Genomic DNA, 8,743 nt, shown 5'->3' with positions numbered 1-8,743 from the left:
AGCATTCTGTAGATAAGCCCCCGATGTAACCTAAAAGATAGGTCTTGATCCGATGGGTGTTGCGGTCCAGTGCCTCCTATCTTCTAACGGTGACGTCCTCTTCTTTCCTTCCTGACGTGGCTCCGGCGCACTGCTCTGCCCTGTTGAAGGCAGAGCAGAATACTGCAGAGCGCAGGCGCCAGACCTCTCGCGGCGCCTGTGCACTGCAGGACTCTGCTCTGCCCTCAACAGGGCAGAGCAGTGCACCTGCGCAGGAGCCACGACGGGAAGGAAAGAAGAGGACGGCATCGTATGAAGATGGGAGGCACCGGACCGGACAGCGACACCCATCGGACCGGACCGAACGTCGGGGTGGGTATAATCTAACTCTTTTTTTCTTATCTTTCAGGTTACATCGGGGGGCTTATCTACAGCATTAAGGCTCCGTCACACATAGCAACGCTACAACAATCCCGACAACGATACAACCTGGTAGGGATCGTTGCTGCAGATGCCAAACAGTCAGATCTACGTAACGACGCAGCAACGATACGGCGACCTGTAGCGACCTTTGTAACGATGTCGGCGGTCGTTGGGACCCTGTCACATTGCAGCTACTCTGACTATTCAAACCTCGATAAGAGATGTACTGTGTGATGCTGTAGTCACAGACGTGGATTTGCGTTGCCTTTTCCACGCCCCCTCAGTTCCGATTGATGCTCGCTACTGTGTCCTGATTGGATGCCTAGCCTTAAAAGAAGGCAACATAGTAGTGCTTCCATTCGTTGTTCCTGACCGCGTGCTGGCTTGCTGATTCTAGTAGCATTCTCCGGCTGTGACTCCACATCGTTTCATCTATTATTTCATCTATTATTCAACGGTACACCTATACTCTGTGTTCACGGTAGGTATCATTTGGGGTCTCAAATGCGTTTCATTTTACTTAATTTATAGGACACCTTCCAATTATCTGCTATCATTGCTCTGGAGGGAGGGAAAGCTTGGCTTCAATCTGTACATATGCTTTTGCATGGGCAGCCATTTTAGGTGGTCTCGTGTGCACACACCCAACAAACAGTATTGCTGTTCAAACGGAATTTTTTTACTTTTTAAAATGTTTCATGTATGCTCACTGTATGCTATTCTTCATTTCTTTATTTCAGATGTTTTACAATAGCGAGGAATTTGTCCGTGAATTGATTGAGCTGTATCGGTCTCTGCCCTGCCTTTGGCAGATTAAATCGGCCGAGTACAGCAATCGAAATAAAAAAAGGGAGGCATATGAGAAAATGATTGCCCTCTTTAAGCGGCATAATCCCTGCGAGAAGGTTGATGAAAGCGTTGTTCGAAAAAAGATCCAGGGTCTACGCACCGTATATAAATAAGAGCTCAACAAGGTGGAGGAGTCAAGGAAGTCTGGTGCCGGCACAGATGAGGTTTATGCGCCCTCGTTGTGGTACTATGACTTGCTTGGCTTCACCCGCGACCTGGAGCTACCTCGGACAACAGTATCTTCGATGTGGCCGACCCTGGAACAAGACCCTGAGATCCAGAATGATCCAGACTCCCCTGTTGGAGATGTAAGTACCTTCTTCGCTTCCCTGGAAATAGCATTTTAACTTTGTATGTACAAGCCATAGTTGAATTTAAAATAGTAACTGTTTAGTAACTGTTTAGTAACTGTAATAGTAACTGTTTAAACTAGCTGTTTAATTCTGCAGTTTACAAAAGTTATCCCTTCCAGTTCAGATAAGTATACTCCTTTACTATTTTCACCCCACTCAGTTCTCATAACGTAGAATGACATTTCATATCCTGTACTGCTAGTGCCGCCCCTCACATTTCTCTCCAGTGCACATTTACCCATGCTGGTCATTTTTTTGGTATGGTGCTGGATGTTGTAAAATATTTTTTGGGTCTTGATTTAACCTTAACTTTTTGTTCCCGCAGCACCGTCATCAAGATCTGGCGAACAAGGAAGTGATGACATCACGGGTAGTGAACGTAGTATGGAGGAGGCTTGTGAGGGGTCGAGTCAAGACCCTGCACCCTCAACTTTACCTCGGTGACTACCAAATTCCCGTAAAAGAAAGCGCACCTTTGCGCCATCACAAGATCTAGTCTCTCTGGCAAACCAAATTTTAATTCATCAGGCCAACACTGCCATGGACAGCTTTGCAAACTTCGCAGCTGATAGACTTCGTAAGCTGGATGACAGACAGAGGAGCCACATGGAAAGGGTCATTTTTGAGACTTTAAGTAAAGCGGCAGCCGGTCAACTTGATGAAACGTCGACCGTAAAAAGTGTGATCGACCTTGATCCTAGTTGTCAGCATTCATGGACCCAAATGTCAGAGCCACTTCAGAGCACACCAGTGCGGAGGATTGGGCCACCACAAAACCAGTCGCTCCCCCCCCCCCCCGAAGTATCCTGTGTTTTCTCAGTCTTTCCTTTTCACAACTCTCTTCTCCGCCCAGGCAAGGATATGTAGTGTTGTTTTACTTTTGGTTTTAAGTTGGATTGTTACATACGGGGGGAATGGTAAAACTTAAATTCTGTACATGCATCAAATTAACAGGTACGTGCTTGTTAGTAAACACTTACGGTTTTGAGGTTCCTCCTGTTCTTCCGATGATGACGGGCTGAGGTTCCACCCGGATCCTCTGGCATCCTCTGATGACTCCTGCTGGGGCTCCGGTGACTATTGGTGGGGCTGCGGGTCTTCCGGTGAATCCAGCTGGGGCTCCGGGTCTGCAGGTGCGGGTGTAAAAAAACCTTATTACCAAAAATAGTAAATATATGATCAGGGCGGGCTCCAGGTTTTTGTGCGCCACGGGCAAAAGAGCCTCAGTGGGCCCCTATAACACAGACGGGACTGTGCGGGCTATGCGGGGACTGTGCAGGTAATGTGCGGGACTGTGCTGGGCTTTGCAGGTACTGTGCAGGGACTATGCCGGGCTGTGTGGGACTGTTCTGGCCTGTGCGGGGACTGTGCAGGACTGTGCTGGGCTTTGCAGGTACTGTACGGGGACTATGCCGGGCTGTATGGGACTGTGCAGGCCTATACGGGACTGTGCTGGGCTGTGCAGGCACTGTGCGCGACTGTGCGGGCTTTGCAGGTACTATGCGGATACTGTTCGGGCTATGCAGGTACTGTGCAGGACTGTGCTGGGCTTTGCAAGTACTGTGTGGGGACTGTGCGGGACTATGCCGGGCTGCGTGGGACTGTGCAGGTACTGTGAGGGACTGTACTGGGCTTTGCAGGTACTGTGCGAGGACTATGCCGGGCTGTGTGGGACTGTGCACGTCTTTGTGGGACTGTGCTGGGCTGTGCAGGCACTGTGCATGACTGTGCGAGCTATGCAGGTGCTATGCGGGACTGTGCTGGGCTTTGCGGGCACTGTGCCCGACTGTGGGGGCTATGCAGGTACTGTGCGGGACTGTGCTGGGCTTTGCAGGTACTGTGCGGGGACTATGCAGGCTGTGCAGGTACTGTGCGCGACTGTACAGGTACTGTACAGGACTGTGCGGGCTATGCAGGTACTGTGCGGGGTCTATGCCGAGCTGTGTGGGACTGTGCTGGGCTATGCAGGTACTGTGCGGGACTGTGCTGGGCTTTGCAGGTACTGTGCGGGGACTATGCCGGCCTGTGTGGGATTGTGCAGGCCTTTGCGGATCTGTGCTGGGCTGTGCAGGCACTGTGCGTGACTGTGCGGGCTATGCAGGTACTGTGCGCGCCTGTGCTGGGCTTTGCAGGTACTGTGCGGGCTATGCAGGTACTCTGCGGGACTGTTCTGGGCTTTGCAGGCGCTGCGCAACTGTGGGGGCTATACAGGTACTGTGCGGGACTGTGCTGGGCTTTCCAGGTACTGTGCGGGGACTATGCAGGCTGTGCAGGTACTGTGCGCGACTCTGCTGGGCTTTGCAGGTACTGTGCGGGGACTATGCAGGTACTGTGCGGGGACTATGCAGGTACTGTGCAGGGACTGTGTGGGACTGTGCGGGGACTGTGCAGGCTATGCATGTACTGTGTGGGACTGTGCTGGGCTTTGCAGGTACTGTGCGGGGACAGTGCGTGCTATGCAGGTACTGTGCGGGGACTATGCCGGGCTGTGTGGGACTGTGCAGGCCTTTGCAGGACTGTGCTGGTCTGTGCAGGCACTGTGCGTGACTGTGCGGGCTTTGCAGGTACTGTGTGGGGACTGTGCGGGCTATGCAGGTACTGTGCAGGACTGTGCTGGGCTTTGCAGGCACTGCGCGACTGTGGGGGCTATGCAGGTACTGTGCGGGACTGTGCTGGGGTTTACAGGTACTGTGCGGGGACTATGCAGGCTGTGTAGGTACTGTGCGCGACTGTGCTGGGCTTTGCAGGTACTGTGCGGGGACTATGCCGGGCTGTGCGGGACTGTGCTGGCCTGTGCGGGACTATGCTGGGCTGTTCAGGGACTGTGCGGGCTTCGTGCCAGGCCCCGTTTGATCCTCCGTAGCACAGCCTGCTTGTGGAGGACTGGATGTTCAGGGTGGTGGGCGCAGTCATAGTCCCTGGCATCTACCTCTTATCATATACCGCACATCTGCGTCCCCCCACGGTGTCACACGCCTCCTGGCAGCCATTTTCCCGCCTTTGCAGACAAGCTAGGCCGCATTAAGGTCATAAAACCCACCCATGACGCATCAGCTCCACCCACAATGTTATGGACGTGCGGCAGCTTGGGGGACGCTACTGCGTTCTCGAAGGAATAGGATGAATTCAGGCGGTCATACCGGAGACGCTACTGCATCGCAAAAGTGAAATTTTTAAATAGGTATATACCCATAGGACAAGGAATTTATATGTATGCATACCTGTATGTCTGTGAGTATGTATGTGTATATGTAGGTATCTGTATATGTGTATGAATATGTGTGTAGATTGGTATGTATCTGAATATGTATGTGTATATGGATGTATCTGTATACATTTGAGTACACGTACAGTATGTATATACAGGCCCTTACTACACAAGGAATGAGAAATACAGCTTTTGCAAATTAAAGCACACGGTTTATTAGACAAATCAGTACAAATTTGAAGTGTATCAAAGTGAGTAGTAGTCCACTATAAGTTCTGATGCTGCCAAGCAACAGCACCAGGACCATTAAAATATTGACAGTAGTTGTCACGGCAGGTCTTCGCATCGTGGGTGTTTCTGCCGGAAACCCAATGGTTTAAGGCCTGCAATTGCGGGATCGTTTGCATGCCATTCACCGAGCTGCACTTCGCCATTTGTTAGGTCCACAGAGTCCACAAACCCAGGCGGACAGTACACACTTGCGAAGAAAGTTGTGAAGCACGCAACAGGTCAAAACAACAGAGTCTATTGATTCAAGCTTCATGTTAATAGGCATGGGCAAAACTCTGAAGCGATTGGCCATGATACCGAAGGCATTTTCTACCACCCGACGTGCCCTTGACAAGCGGTAATTGAAAATTCTTCTTTCCCCCGTTAGACTTTTTTGGGGGAACGGTTTGATAAGATTGGGATGAAGCGGGAAGGCCTCGTCGCCAACAAAAACAAAATTAGAGTAAGTGCACACGTTGCGGATTGTGCTGCGGATTTTGCAAAATCCGCAGGTCAAAAGACCTTCGGTTTATCTGCGGATTAGCCTGCGGTTTGACACCTGATCATGGAGCAGGTGTAAAACCGCTGCGGAAACCGCACAAAGATTTGACATGCTGCGGATTAGAAACCGCAGCAAATCCGTGCGGAAAAATCCGCAGCATGTGCACAGCGTTTTTTGTTTTTCATAGATTTTAATGGTACTGTACACCGCAGCAGAAACTACTGCAGATCCGCAGGGCCAAAACCGCTGCGGATCCGCAGCATGTGCACATGCCCTTAGGCTATGTGCACACACTGCAGTTTTGGCCCTGCGGAACCGCAGCAGTTCCGCAGACATGGTACAGTACCATGTAACATTTTTGCGCGCGGTTTTGCTGCGGTTTATAAACCGCAGCATATCAATTTCTGCAGATTCCACTGCGGTTTCACACCTTTAACATAGTAGAGGTGTGAAACCGCAGGGCAAAGCCGCAGACAAAACCACCGGAAAACCGCAGGTCACTTTACCTGCGGTTTTACCTGCGGTTCCGCAGGGAAAGACCTGCAGGTGATTCCGCAGTGTTTGCTCATAGCCTTAAGGTTGCCTCTAGTCTCTGAGTTGGGAGGCAAGTGAAGGTCTCAGTTGTACAAACGCTCTCCAAAAAGTGTGTGCTCTAAAACACCACCATCGGAAACCCTACCGTTCATGCCAACATCTACATTTATAAATTCATAATTGGCGTTAACAAGGGCCATCAGGATGATCCTGAAGTAGCCCTTATAATTAAAGAGATAGGATCCGCTGTTCGGTGGTTGAGTGATCCGGACATGTTTTCCGTCCAAAGCCCCACCACAGTTAGGGAACTGCCAAAGCTGCTCAAAATCGCATGCAATCTTTTTCCAATCCTCCTCCGTGTTGGGAAACTCCATGTAGCTACGTAAACTATTGAAAATCGCTTTATATGTCTGCGGAATAAGAGCGCTGAGCAGGGTCCTGGAAATTGCTGCTGAAAAATGCAAGTCTTGCAGTGAGCGTCCGGTGGCCAGGAATCGCAGTGTGACTGCCAATCTTTCCTCTGCCGGGATGGCAGCACGCATTGTTGTATCCTTCCGTTGAATAAGTGGAGTAATTCTTTCCAGTAAATATATGAAGAATTCCTCGGACATCCGCAGATAGTTATGGAAATCATGAGGATTTTTCTCCTGCAGCTCTCTCACTAGTTGCATGTTGGACAATTAAGACCTCTTCTGCAACCATTCTCTGGTCCACATGCGACGCTTTCTTTTTGAACGCCTCTCCAGCATCCGTGCCTCATCTTGACGCCGAGCTTCCTCAACCAGCAATGCAGCAACCACAACAGCACACTGCGCATTGTTCATGATGGTGCAAACTAAAAAAAAAGGAAAAGATGATAAAAGTTTCAACAAAACAATAAAGCAATTATTAAAACTGTACATGCAACCTATCGTGGTAAATTGCATTCCATTCTGTTAGCGGGCGTGCCAGAAAACGTGCTTTATTGGGTGTGTGCACACGAGACCCCCTAAAATGGCTGCCCATGCAAAAGCATATGTACACAGATACAGTCATATGTTAAAGTTTGGGCACCCCTATTAATGTTAACCTTTTTTCTTTATAACAATTTTGGTTTTTGCAACAGGTATTTCAGTTTCATATATCTAATAACTGATGGACTCAGTTATATTTCTGGATTCAAATGAGGTTTATTGTACTAACAGAAAATGTGCAATCTGCATTTAAACAAAATTTGACCGGTGCAAAAGTATGGGCACCCTTATCATTTTCTTGATTTGAACACTCCTAACTACTTTTTACTGACTTCCTGAAGCACTAAATTGGTTTTGTAACCTCATTGAGCTTTGAACTTCATAGCCAGGTGTATCAAATCATGAGAAAAGGTATTTAAAGTGGCCACTTGCAAGTAGTTCTTCTATTTGATTCTCCTATGAAGAGTGGCATCATGGGCTCCTCAAAACAACTCTCAAATGATCTGAAAACAAAGATTATTCAACATAGCTTTTCAGGGGAAGGATACAAAAAGTTGTCTGAGAGATTTAACCAGTCAGTTTCCACTGTGAGGAACATAGTAAGGAAATGGAAGAACACAGGTACAGTTCTTGTTAAGCCCAGAAGTGGCAGGCCAAGAAAAATATCAGAAAGGCAGAGAAGAAGAATGGTGAGAACAGTCAAGGACAATCCACAGACCACCTCCAAAGACCTGCAGCATCATCTTGCTGCAGATGGTGTCACTGTGCATCGGTCAACAATACAGCGCATGCATAACGCCTTTTTGTATGACCAAACAACTCAATCTTTGTTTCATCAGCTATTTCAGTTTCATATATCTAATAACTGATGGACTCAGTTATTGTCAAGGACACCGCACTACACTTGCTCATAGAGCCAGTGCGCGTGTCCTGAGTACAGAAGCAGTGCTAAGAGTTACCTGGGGAGCAGGGCAGCAGAGGTGACCAGGCGTGCTTCAACTATTAGTGTCAGGGTCCAGTCAGCGCTGGAAAGTAAAGAGGCACGGGACCTGTGGACACTGAAAATGAACAAGCTTGCACAGGACCTATGGTCATGTGACTGCAAGGGGGCGTGGCTTAGCGTCCTGCTTTCAGATATGACAGGACACCATACAACAACTCAGAGTCAGGCAAAACGGAGGTCACAACAGTACGGGCAAACGAGGCACAGGAGGGATAAACAGACGGGAGGTCAGACAAAGCCAAAGGTCATACACAGGATCACAGTACAGTACCAGGGAGGAGACAGAGCGGATAATCAGGGCCAAGCAGAGATCAAAACCAAACAGACATATAAGGTACCAGGCAGAATCCAAAGCGATATCCAGAGAACAGACCGAGTCATACACAGAGAATCAAGTAACCAGAACACAGCACAGACACACTCAGGGGTCACCACACAATGCCAAGGGCGAAAGTATAACTGACAGGGATGGGAGCTTCCTGAGGCTATAAGAAGCCTTCCCAGAACCAGGGAGAGGCCACAATCATAGCCCCAGGTGTGCAGGTAAGCCTGCATCGGGATCACAACCTTTAACCCCAGAAATGCCAGTCATCAGCACTGGTTCCAAACATTAACCCCACGTGTGCGAGTCAAACCCGCACTGAGATCATGACAGTACCCCCCTCTCAA

The 8,743-nt window shown here is 49.2% G+C and overlaps 1 long non-coding RNA gene across 1 annotated transcript; it reads left to right on the top strand.

Moving 5' to 3' along the window:
* The first annotated feature begins 313 nt into the window (after nt 1–313).
* Nucleotides 314–2,738, top strand: LOC141080626 (uncharacterized). The gene is made up of 3 exons (XR_012228975.1): nt 314–883; nt 1,143–1,559; nt 1,930–2,738. It is a non-coding gene; the product is annotated as an uncharacterized lncRNA (long non-coding RNA).
* Nucleotides 2,739–8,743: the final 6,005 nt, after the last annotated feature.

The sequence above is a fragment of the Dendrobates tinctorius genome, unplaced genomic scaffold (genome assembly GCF_039654945.1).
Source record: "Dendrobates tinctorius isolate UK_male_01 unplaced genomic scaffold, ASM3965494v1 ptg000016l, whole genome shotgun sequence".
NCBI lineage: Eukaryota > Metazoa > Chordata > Amphibia > Anura > Dendrobatidae > Dendrobates > Dendrobates tinctorius.
The sequence above is the reverse complement of the archived record's forward strand: the minus strand, read 5'-3'. Positions and strand labels throughout refer to the sequence as shown.